Source organism: Bufo gargarizans, chromosome 6 (genome assembly GCF_014858855.1).
Source record: "Bufo gargarizans isolate SCDJY-AF-19 chromosome 6, ASM1485885v1, whole genome shotgun sequence".
NCBI lineage: Eukaryota > Metazoa > Chordata > Amphibia > Anura > Bufonidae > Bufo > Bufo gargarizans.
The window spans coordinates 76,023,103-76,039,492 of NC_058085.1; the positions used below are offsets into that span (position 1 = coordinate 76,023,103).

At 42.2% G+C, this 16,390-nt stretch overlaps 1 non-coding gene and 2 pseudogenes across 1 annotated transcript; all 3 read left to right on the forward strand.

The window, feature by feature from the left end:
• The first annotated feature begins 390 nt into the window (after window positions 1-390).
• On the forward strand, window positions 391-571 carry LOC122942805 (annotated as a pseudogene).
• Window positions 572-8,957: 8,386 nt separating this feature from the next.
• Window positions 8,958-9,144, forward strand: LOC122942961. Its single transcript, XR_006390797.1, has one exon. It is a non-coding gene; the product is annotated as a U2 spliceosomal RNA (small nuclear RNA).
• Window positions 9,145-15,099: 5,955 nt separating this feature from the next.
• Window positions 15,100-15,305, forward strand: LOC122942786 (annotated as a pseudogene).
• Window positions 15,306-16,390: the final 1,085 nt, after the last annotated feature.

A 16,390-nucleotide genomic window follows, 5' to 3' on the forward strand; every position in this document is an offset into this window, starting at 1 on the left:
AGAAGCGATCCTCCGGCACACTTCCCCCTCTCTTCACACCCTCCTACCCTCCCCCACGTTGCCACACTGCCCAAACAAACCAGTTATCCTGGACAACGATCTTTAACAGCTGCAGACTGAAGGGAAAGGTACACCCGGCTTCTCTGAGGACCCACTCGTGCAGGACGCTTGCTGATGACGTCACACCCGGAAGTAGCAGACGTCCGAATGCAGACGTGCTGCCTGGGAGAGCCGGACTGCTTAAGACAGGTACTGGCCCCTCCCACAAATCCAGGCTAGCCTGCGGCCAGCCTTAACACATAACAATGCCATGCTCGCAAAGACGAATACTTGTAATTTATTGAGTGCTGTGCTGCGTCACAGTACCAAAGTATGTATGTATGACGACTGATTGTAATAAAGACGTTTCAATCGAAAATCAGTTCTTATTAGTTTAATATCTGATACGTCCCCTATCTGGGAACCATATATTAAATGGATTTTTCGAACAGGCAGATGGAAAAAGAGCTTGCTCTGTCCACTCCACGCATTGACCTGGTATTGCAGTACCTCCAGGACCGGTGCACCCTTTCTATTCCACTATGAAAAAACAGAATGAAATTGAGAGATGGATTGTAAGCATCCTGCCAGCAATCAAGTTTGAAGTTGCTGTGTCCTGCCTCAGGAGTGAGTCTGCACTTCAGCTTCTCCCCTGTGAGGTTTGTGCTGTGCTGCTTTCTGCATACCTGCATCTAGCCTGCTGTCAATCTCCTAATTGCATTAGCTGTGTGTGGGTTTGTTCCAGCACCAAACCAAGCAACCCAGCCAGCCAGTCACCTCTCCAAACACCTCAAATCCAATTAAGATTGATGGCTTAATTGTTAGGTTAATTGGCTTATCACCTGAATGAATCGTTTTGATATCACTGGACTGCATTGTTTTGACCTCCACTCCACGCACCATGGCTTTGATTTGGGCCTGTTGTGCACACCTGTGCAGGCTGCTGATTTGTTCCTGAGAATTTCCCCTTTTGTAGCAAGTTGTCTGGATGTAACCAATTTAGCTTTTGTAGTGCTTTAGTAAATAAGTTAAATTTGTTTGCCTGTGTCTCCCTCTTGTGGATCTTGTAAACTGAATGGATGACTTGGAGGCTAAAATGTAGTCCAGCACTTCCTATATATCAGCAATAGCTGGACCTGCCTTGTCTGGCCAATGGACGGAACACTGCACGTGTCACAAGAGGCTAGTAAGGTCAGAGGTCAAGTAAGGTCAGGTCAGTGGATGACATCACAAGTGCCCTGATGGAACACTCAACAATGGGGCCGTGACATCACAATCAACAATGCCTACCTACATCTTTTTTTTTTTCTCAGTACTCTCCATTCACTCCTTATCAGTCTTTCTGCTTGGCGTGCTTTGGCATCCGGAATTTCGTGCGAAGAAAAGGCGTGACCAAAAGTGGTGGGTGGAGCTATGCAGATACGAAAAACACGAAGTGGAGCATGCTGGTGATTTCTGAGCATAGGACGCACGTTTTCCCTGGTTTGTGAGAGAAAGAAGCCTCTCGGACTGTGTCTCTGTGGCTGTGGCCTGTAGGCTTTTGCCTTGAGAAGTGCTCTGCGTTGGCGAACGGCGGCCCCGTCGTCGAGGCCGTGCGGGTATTGCTTCTTGGCCTTTTGGTCAAGTGTAGGGACCACTCATTAAGGCGACCTTGACGTGGTGAGTGGCTTATTACGCTTTGGCCAAAATGTACACCAATGCCTTATTCAACATCCAGCATAAAGGCAGGGCAGAGTGCTGGTTGCAGTGTGCGATTGCATTTTGTGTTTTTACATTTATATCTCTATTTCACCATAGCAATCTGCACCTGCTAGGGGTAGTGCGGGCTGAATTTTCCATATTTTTCTCTTTGTAGTACGTATTGGAGGCGTGGCGATCTCCAAGCAGTCAAGCACACCTGTCCATTTAATCTGCCCCCTGGAGGCTGGTTTTAAAGTCAGTATAAAACTGAGTCTGCTTATATAGCACCTACCAGGCCATTAGGCTCCAGGAGAAGTATATAGTGGGTTCAGCATGCATGTGAGTACTTGCATCCCTGGATCCGATGAAAGCTGTAATGGCACCGGACGGGGTTAAAAGCAGAGTGTGCTTGGCGTGCATGCTGTACCTGCGCTCCCTGGACTTTATGTGGCTGTCATGGCCCATAAAAGGTAGGAACTAGTGTTAGGGACCACTCATTAAGGCGACCTTGACGTGGTGAGTGGCTTATTACGCTTTGGCCAAAATGTACACCAATGCCTTATTCAACATCCAGCATAAAGGCAGGGCAGAGTGCTGGTTGCAGTGTGCGATTGCATTTTGTGTTTTTACAAGTGTAGGGATACATTGAGTCTTGGTCATAAGGTGCCTGGGGTACCCGGCTGCTCGGCCTGGGGGGATCGTCCGAGTTGATAGCTCGGACTTCACCCCCCTGCTGCTATTGGGCAGTCGGCTTAGTCCCTGGGCAACGAGGAGCGATCACCTACCTGCCCGCTGAATAAGTGGGTGAGGGTTATACAGAACCCGTGGTGTCCAGGTGCCTTGATGGCCGAGATGGAGGTCCAGAGCTCTGACCTGAGCGAGATGCCTGCCTACGAAAGGATCAAGAATGCTGTTCGGTTCCTGTTGGAGGACCCTTGCAAGAAAGATAAAGGACTTGCTTTTCTCGTGGAGGAGATTCTCTTTGGACTGGTCGATATCCGGAAGGAATTGATTTTATCCATGCTGGAGTTTCCGAAACGCAGTATATTTGATGTTGTCTTTGTTTCTGTGGAGGCCTGCGACGCAGTGCTGAAGAAACTGGGACTGCTTGGACTTAGCCCTACCTTGACTGGCGTCCGTGTGATTCCACATTATCCAAGGAGGGAAAGAATTGTAACTATACAGATGTACAGCCCTTATGTACCTGAAGAGGACATTTGTGCCTTTCTTGAAAGACACTGTGAGAAGGTAATCCCGAAAGGTAAGGTTTATAACAAGTATGGCTTATGGACTACAAAATGGAAATTTTATGTGTTATTTAAAGAGGACTCTGGGGGGGGGGGGAAGTTATTTTTCCGCTGGGCCGATTTAAAATTGGTGCTATAAACGGGGACTTGTTCTTCAACGGCATGACTGACTTCTGCAGGAACTGCAAGAGGTACGGTCATAAGAGAGACAATTGTACGTTTTTATGGTGCTCGAGATGTGAAGAGGATGGTCACTTGTCAAAAGACTGTCAAAAAGAAAAGAAATGTAATTTGTGTGGTTTATGTGGTCATTTATATTTTGATTGCCCTAAAAAGAAAGAGAGAGGGAAAGAGGAGTTTAGAAAAGGGAAGCAAAAAAGGAAAAATCCTGGAAAGAGTAGTGAAGAGAAAAACGAGCCAGAAATTAAGAGATCAACTAAAGAATCAAAAAAGAAAAGTGAGGAGGAGTTAGAAAATGAGAGAGTTGAAAAAATGAGAAATGAGATGGAAGATTTGAAAAAATCAGGTGTAAAATTAACTGCCTTATATAGGTATGTTAGGAGATACTTGGGTATGGACAAGGAGAAGTTCTTTGAGCTTTACAATGTCCATCCCCGAGATCAAGCGAAAATGCCAAAAGAGATATTATCTAATATGGAGTTAAGTAGTGATAATATGTTGCGTATGTCATAAGACGCCTGGAAAGGTGGAGTAAGACCAGATGGTTGATGTAATTTGTATGTTAATAATGTAAAAATTGTCTTTTAATGTAAATATGTTTTAATAAAAATTATAAAGTCCCCGTTGTGGGGATGCCAACTCAAAAAAAAATATAATCTTCGGTGCTGCACTTGGTCTGCGTGTCAGAAGGTAGGACCTGGGTACCCTCTCTCTCGGCCTGGGGGGATCGTATTTGGTTTATAGTCTGGACTTCACCCCCCTGCTGCTATTGGGAGAGAGGCTTAGTCCCGGGGACGTCGAGTTGCGATCCCCCGAACCTCTGTAAGTCCCAGGACTTGCAGGGGAGCACACGTTTCTTTGTTTTCAGAGAAGCAAATCAAAGCGCCAATTAACATCATGGCAGAGGACCCCGGAGGAGGAGGAGAAGACCTTGAACCCATGGAGGGAGGAGATTTTATCGTGGCAGGAGGAAAAAAGCAAAAGAAGGAGAGGAAGGAGGAATCTCAAAGGAGAAATTCTAAAGACGAAAGAGCCGGAGAAGGAACCAGTGGAGGAAGAACCAGAGGAGGAACAGAGGAGCTAAAAGAAAACGTACCCCGACAAGAAGATGAAAACCAAATCCCGGAATATGCTAGAATAAAAGATACGGTCCGCCTATCTGTAACCGAGGAAAAAAAAGGGAAGTACAACCTAAAATATTTGGTAGAGGAAGTGTTATATGGTGTATTCGGAGTACAAAAGCAGGAAATTTTAGCGATACAGGATTATCCGAGACGCAGAGTTTACAACGTAACTTGGTATTTTTAAAGATTTTATGGCTAAGGTACCGCGTATACTTAATGATAAAAGAGTGGAAGGTCTAAAGATATACGAGCATGAAGTTAACGAAGTTAAAAATGTAGTTATAAAGATGTATTGCCCATTTGCCAGTTTGGAGGTCGTCAGTATGTTTTTAGCTACCTTTTTCCATAAAATAATTTCTGTAACTAGGATTTTAAATAGTGCCGGGATTTGGACATCTAAATGGTTGTTTAAAGTAATCTGTCGCCGTGATCCCAACTTCCCAGGAGAATACGTTTTACCGCCAGCTCGTTTTAAACTGGGAGACATGGTAGGTGATATGTTTTTTTCTGGTATGCCATCATACTGTAGAAGGTGCAAACTATATGGACACACTATAGAAAATTGTGGGAGTACTCAACATAGCATAAGTGAATGTTCAGCTGGAAAGAAATGCTACTCGTGTCAAAAGTTTGGTCACCTCTCTTTTAATTGCCCTTTTTCCAAATCGAAGGCGCAGCAAGGATGGCAGAAGCAACCAGAGGCACAAGCGGAACCCCAACCCCAAGGAGAGGAGCCCAAGAGAAATGCAGAGGAACAAATGGATACTACCAGACTGGCCGACGGACCAACCCCCTCCAGAGACGGAGAGGGGCCAGCCGAATGAAGCTGATCCGCCTGGCCCGCATTTGGTCCCTGGTCAGCCGGTAAGCGTCGCAGAGGACCCAGGTGGAGCCGCGGTATCGAAAAAAAGGAGGGACTGTGTAGAAGCGGTGGAGGGGAGTCTGAAGGGGAAGCCTACTGGGGGACCAGGGGCTGATCCTGAAGGCTCCCTGCAGAGCAGCCCTCCTCACCTAAGTGGTGAGTCGGAAATGAAATGACCAAGCAACCAAACTCGGTACCGGAAACTATACTACACAAAGCCTCTGCCGGAGGGGGAGAGGAATGATGCCGCGGCTCTGATACCTGAACAGTTGCCAATGGGCTTGGTTTGGAACGCAGAAGAGACGCTGGCTGCAGGGGGGGGGGAGACGCTGGCCGCAAGCGGAAGCGATACCTCTGGTTCCGCTGACGCCGTCTGAAGCTGTGTCTGGGCATCTTAAAAGGTAATAACTCCCTTTTAATCTTTTATCATGGCTTTTTTAACAGGTATCTCCCTCAACACCCGGAGTGTTCATTCAAAAACCCAGAGAGTGGCCCTTTTTAATTATTTATCTGTTTTTACTGCTACAGTCTTCTTTTTACAAGAATGTTGTGTACCCCACAAGCAAAACTACAAAAAATATCAAGAAGACTGGAAGCATGGACCCTCAGTGTGGTCAGGGTCGAACGGGAGCAAGTCCGGAGGTGTTGCGATTTTAATTAAGGGAAATGTTTTAATTGACCATGTGAATGAGATTTTACCAGGGAGAATTTTATTAGTAAAAGCTTTTATTGATGGGGTTAAATGGCAGTTTTTAATTTTTTATGGTTCAGCAGAGAAAAAAGAGAGAATAGAAATGTTAGACATTTTATCTTTATTTATTAATGACTCTATACCTTTGATTTTAGCAGGAGATTTTAATTGTATTTTAAGAGGGGAACGCCGGTTCTCTAACACGGTGAGTCGGAATTACGACAGATCCTCCTCTCTGCTAAAAGATATAATCTTGGACTTCCGACTCACTGACGTTTTTAAAAAATGCAATAGTTTACCTGAAGAGGCCGGCGTTACTTGGAGTAATATTAATTGTAAATCCAGAATTGATTTTATCTTCTGCTCTTATCAAATACTGCCTTTTAGTTGTGAGCTTTTATCTAATTTATTTTCAGATCATAAGTTATTATCTTTTAAGATACAGTATGATGGTAGAAGTAAACAGAAAAAAACATGGAAACTGAATGTCTCTCTTTTAAAGGATCCGAAGATTTTATCTGATTTTATTACCTTTTATAAGTGCTGCAGACGGGTAAGAAATCCTCAAAAGCCCATATCAGAGTGGTGGGAAAAAATGAAAAAGAAGATCAAAATTTTTTTTTTATAAATAAGGGGAAAGAAAAAGCTCAGGAACAAAAAGATTTTTTTGAAAAACAAAATACCCGTCTGCAGACTCAGTATAAGCTCCGAGATCTGGGTATAGATATGACTAAAGAGATTATAGACAACAAAAAAGAGATATCTCAGTGCCTGGAGCAGAGAGGTAAAGAAATTATATTCCGCTCAAGGGTTAAACACCTTGAGGAAAACGAAACCTGCTCCAGGTACTTTTTTTTTAAAAATCCAAGGAAAACGTACCCAGATTGAGGAGCTTGATGGGGAAAAAGATATAAAAGGTATTTTAAAGAAAGCACACGATTTTTATTCTGAGCTTTTTAATGAGAAAAAGACAGATAAATATTTTATGAAGGACTCACTGAGGGTGATTGAAAGTGTTTTAGATCATGACTCTCAAGGATTTTTATTACAGGACATAACAGAGCAAGAGATTTTAGAAACTATTAAAAGTTTTAAGAAGGAAAAAGTTCCTAGTATGGATGGTATACCCATTGAGTTTTATATTACATTTTATGGCGTTTTAAAAGAGGATTTGTTTTATCTTTTTACAGAAGTTTTTAAAGAAAAATCTCTCCCGGGCTCCTGGAGAAAAGGGGAAGTAACCTTACTTTATAAGAAAGGTGATAAAACCGACATTAAAAACTGGAGGCCAATCACGTTATTGTGCTGTGATTACAAGATAATGGCAAAACTGTGTGCGAATAGATTGAAAAAAATAATTCATAAAGTAATACACCAGAACCAGGTTTGCGGGGTGCCCGGGAGAAGTATTTGGGATAATTAAGATAAGGAAAGAAAGGGAAATGTGGCGATTTTATCCTTGGACTTTGGAAAAAGCCTTTGATCGTGTCTCACACATTTATCTTTTTCAGGTTTTAAGGAAAATGGGTATACCGGAAGGTTTTATTCAATCCTTGAGAGCATTTTATGACCATTGTACAAGTAAGATTTTAATCAATGGTTTTAAGACTCAGGATGTCCTTTTAAAATCAGGAGTGAAACAGGGGTGTCCCTTGTCCCCACTGCTTTTTATCTGCGCTCTAGAGCCTCTTTTAATTAAGCTAAGACAAGACAAGCAGATACATGGTGTCCCCCTGCCGGGCGGAGGGGGACTAGAGGCCAAAGTAGTGGGGTACATGGATGATGTGGCGGTAATCTGTAGGGACACCCTGTCAATCCAAAAAGCCTCCAAGCAAGTTGAATATTTTTGCGGTTCCTCCGGTTTTAAGGTCAATTTTAATAAAAGTTGTATTTTAAACATTGGAGACATGATTTTAAGAGACATTGACATTCCTGAGTCTGAGACAGTAAAGATTTTAGGTGTCACCTTCAGTGAGTCCAATGATGGCCTCGGGAGTTGGGACGCGGCGACAGAAAAGATAAATAAAAATATATGCATGTGGAATATGAGAAAATTAACAATGGAAGGCAAGGTTTTAATCATAAAAATGATTATTTTACCGATTTTAATGTATTTAAGTATGTTTTTTCCTCCATCTCATAGTTTTTAAAAAAAGATTAACAAAGCCTGTTTTAACTTCTTTTGGGGCTCTAGGATGGACAAACTAAGGAGAGATCTGGCGGTAAAGACCTTCCTGATATAAAAGCCTTCCTTTTAATAAAATATTTCTGTTTATGTTTTAATACCCTTTTTAAAGTAATTTATTGGTCTTATTTTTTTACGTTATGGTACTGGTTATTTTATGAGGAAAAATAAATGGTTCGAAACGGTTTTAAATTCCCCATATGCTTTTAGAAAAAATAGTGACCTCTTTTAATTTAACTGGGAAAAGGGTAGAATTTTTAAAAAATAGTAAAAGTATTTTAAAAGAAATTCAAGATGAAAAGATAATGGTTCCTATTAAAAATTTTAACGAAAATAAATGCAAACAAATATGGAAAGACGTAAATATTAATTATCTTTTTAATTCTCAGAAAGACCTGGCCTGGAGCTGCGTGCATGAGTGTCTTCCATGCCGGACATTCCAGCACCGAAGAGGATTGACTAGCACCGCGGAATGTCCCAGGGGAGCATGCTGAGAGGAGGAGGACGTTTTTCATTTATTCTGGTACTGTTACTTTGCACAGAAGATATGGACTAAAATGCTCCCCTTAATGAAGAAGATTTCTGGATTAAAGGTTTTAACAATGGACGGTGTATTTTATGGAGGTCTGGAATGCCCCTCAAGAATAAAGAAGACTATGGCATGGAAGATCACCAATTGTGTCAAAGCAGCTCTGTGGATGGCCAGGAATATTTTATGTTTTAAACACGATCTTATCTCTGAGGAAAATGTTTTAAAAATGGTTTTAGAAGAAATGTATAAATATTATTTAATAGACAAAAAAAATGCTCCTTTTATGTGCCATAAATGGTTTTTAAGAGAGTGGGGGTCGATTATATAATATTATAAATATCTTTCTTATATGTTTCTGTAAAACTGTTTTATTAATTTATTATGAACTTCTCATGTAAAGATTGTTTTTAATAAAATATATCCCTTTGGGATAGTCAACTTAAAAAAAAAATCTGTTCTTATCAGTTTAATATCTGATACGTCCCCTATCTGGGGACCATATATTAAATGGATTTTTCGAACAGGGAGATGGAAAAAGAGCTTGCTCTGTCCACTCCACGCATTGACCTGGTATTGCAGTACCTCCAGGACCGGTGCACCCTTTCTATTCCACTATGAAAAAACAGAATGAAATTGAGAGATGGATTGTAAGCATCCTGCCAGCAAGCAAGTTTGAAGTTGCTGTGTCCTGCCTCAGGAGTTAGTCTGCACTTCAGCTTCTCCCCTGTGAGGTTTGTGCTGTGCTGCTTTCTGCATACCTGCATCTAGCCTGCTGTCAATCTCCTAATTGCATCAGCTGTGAGTGGGTTTGTTCCAGCACCAAACCAAGCAACCCAGCCAGCCAGTCACCTCTCCAAACACCTCAAATCCAATTAAGATTGATGGCTTAATTGTTAGGTTAATTGGCTTATCACCTGAATGAATCGTTTTGATATCACTGGACTGCATTGTTTTGACCTCCACTCCACGCACCATGGCTTTGATTTGGGCCTGTTGTGCACACCTGTGCAGGCTGCTGATTTGTTCCTGAGAATTTCCCCTTTTGTAGCAAGTTGGCTGGATGTAACCAATTTAGCTTTTGTAGTGCTTTAGTAAATAAGTAAAATTTGTTTGCCTGTGTCTCCCTCTTGTGGATCTTGTAAACTGGATGGATGACTTGTAGGCTAAAATGTAGTCCAGCACTTCCTATGTATCAGCAATAGCTGGACCTGCCTTGTCTGGCCAATGGACGGAACACTGCACGTGTCACAAGAGGCTAGTAAGGTCAGAGGTCAAGTAAGGTCAGGTCAGTGGATGACATCACAAGTGCCCTGATGGAACACTCGACAATGGGGCCGTGACATCACAATCAACAATGCCTACCTACATCTTTTTTTTTTTTTCTCAGTACTCTCCATTCACTCCTTATCAGTCTTTCTGCTTGGCGTGCTTTGGCATCCGGAATTTCGTGCGAAGAAAAGGCGTGACCAAAAGTGGTGGGTGGAGCTATGCAGATACGAAAAACACAAAGTGGAGCATGCTGGTGATTTCTGAGCGTAGGACGCACGTTTTCCCTGGTTTGTGAGAGAAAGAAGCCTCCCGGACTGTGTCTGTGGCTGTGGCCTGTAGGCTTTTGCCTTGAGAAGTGCTCTGCATTGGCGAACGGCGGCCCCGTCGTCGAGGCCGTGCGGGTATCGCTTCTCGGCCTTTTGGCTGCGATCATGGCATGACCGGACGCAGCCAGGGCTGAGGTTGAGAGGGCGATCACTGGATCGGACGGCGGACGCAGGAAGTCTTTGAAGATGGGCGTTACCATCCGAGCTGCGGGGACCGATGACTATCGGGTCAAGAACGGATTTGGCTTTTTCATTGCGGAGGAGAAACGTGAGAATTTCACCCTGGAATTTATTGTGCATGAGGTACTGTTCCGTTTATTGCATGTTAGACGTGAAGAAATCTTATGTCTACAGGATCCGAAGAGAGGACATTATATTCTGGTTCTTACAAATCCTGCTGCATGTCATAACCTCCTTACATTGTTGAAGGGTTTTGTGAATGACCCTGTCCTTGATGGGGTTACTGTTACTGTGCTTTATAATGATGACATTCCATTAGTTGTTTATATGCATAACCCATACGTCCCTCTCGATAACATTGCTGTCTTTTTGGGCAGATACTGCGAGGTGGTGAGGTTTGCACATAAAGTGATGAATTCGGAATCCCTTTGGACAGGGAAATATAAATTTTTTCTCAGATTCAAGGCAGACATATCAAGACCAGGTGGTTTGTGTTATCCCCCGATGTCGTTTTCTATCAGGAGGGATAAAGGGTTCTTGTTTTTTCCCGGTAATCCAGCCTTCTGTAGGAAATGTAAGATATACGGACATACTATGGATGGTTGCAAAGAGACACCGTTGCGGTGTTCTAATTGTAATAAGGAAGGTCATCTTTCCGGCTCTTGCACCAATCAGTGTGTGTGTAATGTGTGTGGCCAGGTGGGTCACCTTTTCCGTGATTGTCCGCTGAATGCTTTCCCATCAAGGGCTAAGTCCAAGTTATATTCTGAGGCCGCTAAGATACGGTCTTCGGTCCCTGCGAGATACCAGAAACAGGCCCCGAGTGTGCCTGTAGGCGACATAAGTGATGTCGCTGATATTGTGGAGGCGGAAGGGGTGAAGGAGGGGGCGGTTGAGGGGGAGATGGACTTTTCTCCTCCTAACATTGCTCTCCCACCTGTTGAAATAACTGTTTTGCAAGGAGAGGGGGAAATGGACACTTCCTTGTCCAAAACCCCAGTTTTGCCTGAAGAGGAGGAGCAAGAACAGGTGGAAGACGCAAAGAGAGGCCAGGGTGACTTCTCCAGGCCATCTACGAGCATGGAGGAATATGGCATGGATTTGTCTATAAAGAGACCTAGATTTGATTCTCCATCTAGTGAGGATGCAAGCCCTCGGGGGGTCAGAATGTTTCCCAATCCTGACATTGCAAACTATCAACTTTTTTTAGACGGTCTAGAGACTGGTGCCTTCAGCTCTGGCTACTCCCTGCAAGGAGAAGAAGGCTGAAGATTATGAGAGGATGTGAGAACTATACCCTCAAAAAAGTCCTTGTATGGGGGACAAAATTGGAGTACATGTCCTGTCCTTGAATGTCCGTTTGTTAAAATCTAGGACAAGGAGGGCAACTATCCTTGACTTTTTGAAAAAGCAAAATGCCGATATTATATGTTTGCAAGAATGTGGGATTGATGAGGGTTTAAGTGAGAATGAATGGAAGTATGGGGAATCTGTGTGGTCTGGCTCATGTGAGAATAGGAATTCGGGGGTTGGGATTCTGTTAAATAATAGTAGGATGTGTGTGGAGTCGTATACAGTGGTTGAAGCAGGGAGGTGTGTTCTGGCTGTTATAAAGTATGATAAATGGAAATTTAGAATTGTTAATGTGTATGGGTCTACAAAAAAAGATGAGAGGGTGAGTTTGTTGGAGAAGTTGAATGTGTTTTTGGTAGGGAGAATGGAGACAATTTTGCTGGGTGATTTCAATTGTGTGTTAGAAGGTGAGAAGAAAGATGCATCTGGGAATTTACTACAAAAGCTAATTGACGATTTCTCTTTTCTAGATATAGCTGAGGTCGTGTTGGGGAAGCCACCACCGTGCACTTTTTTTTCTGAGACAGGAAATGTAGCATCCAGGATCGATTACATCTTTATATCCAAAAATCTAAAGTGTGCTAAGTATTCACAGGAGAATGTTTGGTTTACCGATCATATGTGTTTGAAATGTTGTGTGGAAGGGGTAAGTGCGAGTACGTATGGGAGGGGGTATTGGAAGTTGAATGTTGGGTTGTTGGATGATTGTAGCGTTATGGAACACTTCAGAGTTGAATATATGCAATGGAGGAGGAAGAAGAAGGATTTTGTGGATGTATTAGAATGGTGGGACTGGATGAAAAAAAGAGTTAAAGTATTTTTTAGGAAATGGGGAGGTAAGAAAGCTAGAATGTTGAAGAATGAGTATAAAGAATTGAATATGAGGATTGAGTGGCTTAAAAAATTAAACGGTTTAGGTGTGGATGTGGATGATTTAATGATGAAAGCGAAGAAAGAGTTGAAACAAATTATGGAGAGAAAGGGTAAGGAGATTATTTTTCGATCGAAAGTGATGGTTTTGGAAGAGAATGAGAAGTGTACAAGATTTTTCTTTAAGAAGGTGTGTGGAAAGAAGGAAGATATGGATGAGGTGGTAAATGAGATAGGGCAGTGTGTTCATGGTGAGGGTGTGGTGACTGAAGTGGAGAAATTTTATTCTGGGTTGTATGCAAATAAGTGGGTGGACAAAAGGCTAATGGAGGAGGTTGTAACGTGTTTGGAGGGAAAGTTAGATAAGGGAGAGGAGGAGTGTTTGTGTGATGACATGTCTTTGGAGGAGATAAGGAAGATTGTTTTTGATTCTAAAAGGTATAGAACACCTGGGAAAGATGGGATTCCAGTGGAACTTTACATGAAAGCATGGGAGTGGATGGGAGAGGATGTGTTTGAAGTATGTAAGTATATGTGGCAAAAGGGTGTATTGAGTGAATCTATGAAAGAGGGGGTGGTGGTTTTGATTTTTAAGAAAGGGGAGAAGAAGAAAGTTGAGAATTGGAGACCGATCACGCTTTTAAATGTGGATTACAAATTTTTTAGTAAGTTTCTGGCGAATCGTATGCGTAGTGTTGTGGGGAGTGTGGTTGGTGAGGATCAGGTATGTTCTGTGCCTGGGAGAAGTATGAATGAAAATCTGATGTTATTGAGGGATGTGATTGGAGATTGTAAGGACAGGAAGCAGAAATGTATGGTTTTAACTGTTGATGTTGAAAAAGCGTTTGATCGGGTTTCGCATGAATATATATTTAAAGTTCTGAGTGTGATGGGATATCCTGAGAGGTTTTTGAAGTGTGTGAGAAGCTTATATGATGGAGTTAGTAGCGAAGTGTTAGTCAATGGGCGTTTAGGTAAAAGGGTTGATGTGTGCTCGGGTGTAAGACAGGGATGTCCGATGTCTCCTGTTTTATTCATAAGTGTGATTGAAGTATTGATGTGTATGGTTAGGAAGGATAAAGTGATGAGAGGAATGCTTATTCCAGGGAGTGGGGGGAAGTATGTGAATATTTTGGGATATATGGATGATGTGGTGATTTTGAATGATAACATGGCTGCTATAAGGAGAGGTAGACTGATTCTGGATTTTTTTTGTGGTGCATCGGGGTTTAGGGTTAACTGGAATAAATGTTTGTTTAAATGTTTTGGGGATAGTTCGGTGAGGTTGGAAGATGTAGTGTATGAAAGTGGTGCTATTAAAGTGTTAGGAGTTCTTTTTAATGACAATTTGAAGGGGGATGAAAGCTGGGACGAATGTGCGAAACGGATTGAAAGGAAATTTAATTATTGGAGAATGCGAGATTTGAGTTTGTCTGGGAAAGTTTTGATTGTTAAGTCGGTTATTATACCTGTGATATGGTTTGTGTTTTCTATTTTTCCAACTAATACTGCTAAAAGGATAAAGGTGGAGAAAATGGTATTTACTTTTTTATGGGCAAGTAGAATGGAGAAATTGAGGAGAATGGATGTCTGTAAGTCAAAAGAAAGAGGAGGGCTTGGTTTGCCAGAGTTTGAGTGTTTTTTTGGTGTTGCGTATATTAAGAATTTTGTTGTAATGTATGGGAAAGAGAATAAATGTGCTTATATGATGCGATATATGGCTGGGTGGATGGTGTATGGATTAAGATGGAGGGTTAAAGATGCAAGGGTCCATGTGGCTTTTAAATGTCCTGAATGGTATAAGGTGGTGCAAAAATTTATCAGGAAATATGATTTGTTAAGGATTGAGATGAATGGATTTAAGAATAAGAAATTTGTGATGAATGTTATATGCAAGGATGAACTGGAGTGTGATATTATGGGATTGAGGTCGGATGTTGCGGTATCGGTGTGGAAGAAGTTGGGTATTAAGGGAGTGTCAAATAGGCAAAAGGATATTGTATGGATGGGATTGCAGAATATTTTGCCAGTGAGAGAAATACAGAAAAAAAGAGATTTTGTTAAGTCTGAATTTTGTCCGAGAGAAGGGTGTGGTGCTAGTGAAAGTGTGAGACATTTGTGGTGGGATGATAAGTATGTGCAGAATGTATGGAAAGGGATGGGTGGGATGATTAAAGAATTGACTGGGGTAAAATATATGGACTGGAAGGTAGCTATGTTTGGTTTAGGTGCTTGTGGGAAACAGAATATTAGGCTGCTATGGTTTATAATTGTGTGTGTAATGGAGTGCTTATGGGATGTGAGAAATTTGTTGGTGTTCAAAAGAGAATTGATATCAGAGGATGAGTGTTTGAAATTGATATTGTCTAGGTTATATATAATATATTGCTGGGATAGGAAGTACGGTGGTGGTGTAGATAGTGAGGGTGTGTGGAAATTTAAGAAATGGAGATTTTTTGGTAAAAAAAATTTGAGTAATGAATATGAATTACAAAAAAATATATAAATAAAGAATGACCACGATGATGAGGTTGGAATAAGCTTGCTATATAAGTATATTTAGAGCTTTTAGTTACTGACCACTGAGTGGTTTAAAAAAAAAAATAAAAAAAAATCTGTTCTTATCAGTTTAATATCTGATACGAACCCTATCTGGGGACCATATATTTAATGGATTTTTCGAACAGGGAGATGGAAAAAGAGCTTGCTCTGTCCACTCCACGCATTGACCTGGTATTGCAGTACCTCCAGGACCGGTGCACCCTTTCTATTCCACTATGAAAAAACAGAATGAAATTGAGAGATGGATTGTAAGCATCCTGCCAGCAAGCAAGTTTAAAGTTGCTGTGTCCTGCCTCAGGAGTGAGTCTGCACTTCAGCTTCTCCCCTGTGAGGTTTGTGCTGTGCAGCTTTCTGCATACCTGCATCTAGCCTGCTGTCAATCTCCTAATTGCATCAGCTGTGTGTGGGTTTGTTCCAGCACCAAACCAAGCAACCCAGCCAGCCAGTCACCTCTCCAAACACCTCAAATCCAATTAAGATTGATGGCTTAATTGTTAGGTTAATTGGCTTATCACCTGAATGAATCGTTTTGATATCACTGGACTGCATTGTTTGGACCTCCACTCCACGCACCATGGCTCTGATTTGGGCCTGTTGTGCACACCTGTGCAGGCTGCTGATTTGTTCCTGAGAATTTCCCCTTTTGTAGCTAGTTGTCTGGATGTAACCAATTTAGCTTTTGTAGTGCTTTAGTAAATAAGAAAAATTTGTTTGCCTGTGTCTCCCTCTTGTGGATCTTGTAAACTGGATGGATGACTTGGAGGCAAAAAAGTAGTCCAGCACTTCCTATGTATCAGCAATAGCTGGAACTGCCTTGTCTGGCCAATGGACGGAACACTGCACGTGTCACAAGAGGCTAGTAAGGTCAGAGGTCAAGTAAGGTCAGGTCAGTGGATGACATCCCAAGTGCCCTGATGGAACACTCAACAATGGGGTCGTGACATCACAATCAACAATGCCTACCTACATCTTTTTATTTTTTATTTTTTTTCTCAGTACTCTCCATTCACTCCTTATCAGTCTTTCTGCTTGGCGTGCTTTGGCATCCGGAATTGCGTGCGAAGAAAAGGCGTTACCAACAGTGGTGGGCGGAGCTATGCAGATACGAAAAACACGAAGTGGAGCATTCTGGTGATTCCAGAGCGTAGCACGCACGTTTTTCCTTGTTTGTGAGAGAAAGAAGCCTCCCGGACTGTCTCTGCAGCTGGGGCCTGTATAGGCTATCGCCATCACAAGTGTTCTGTATTGGGGACCGTCGGCCTGTAGGGCGAACCCTTTTCTGGTTATCGC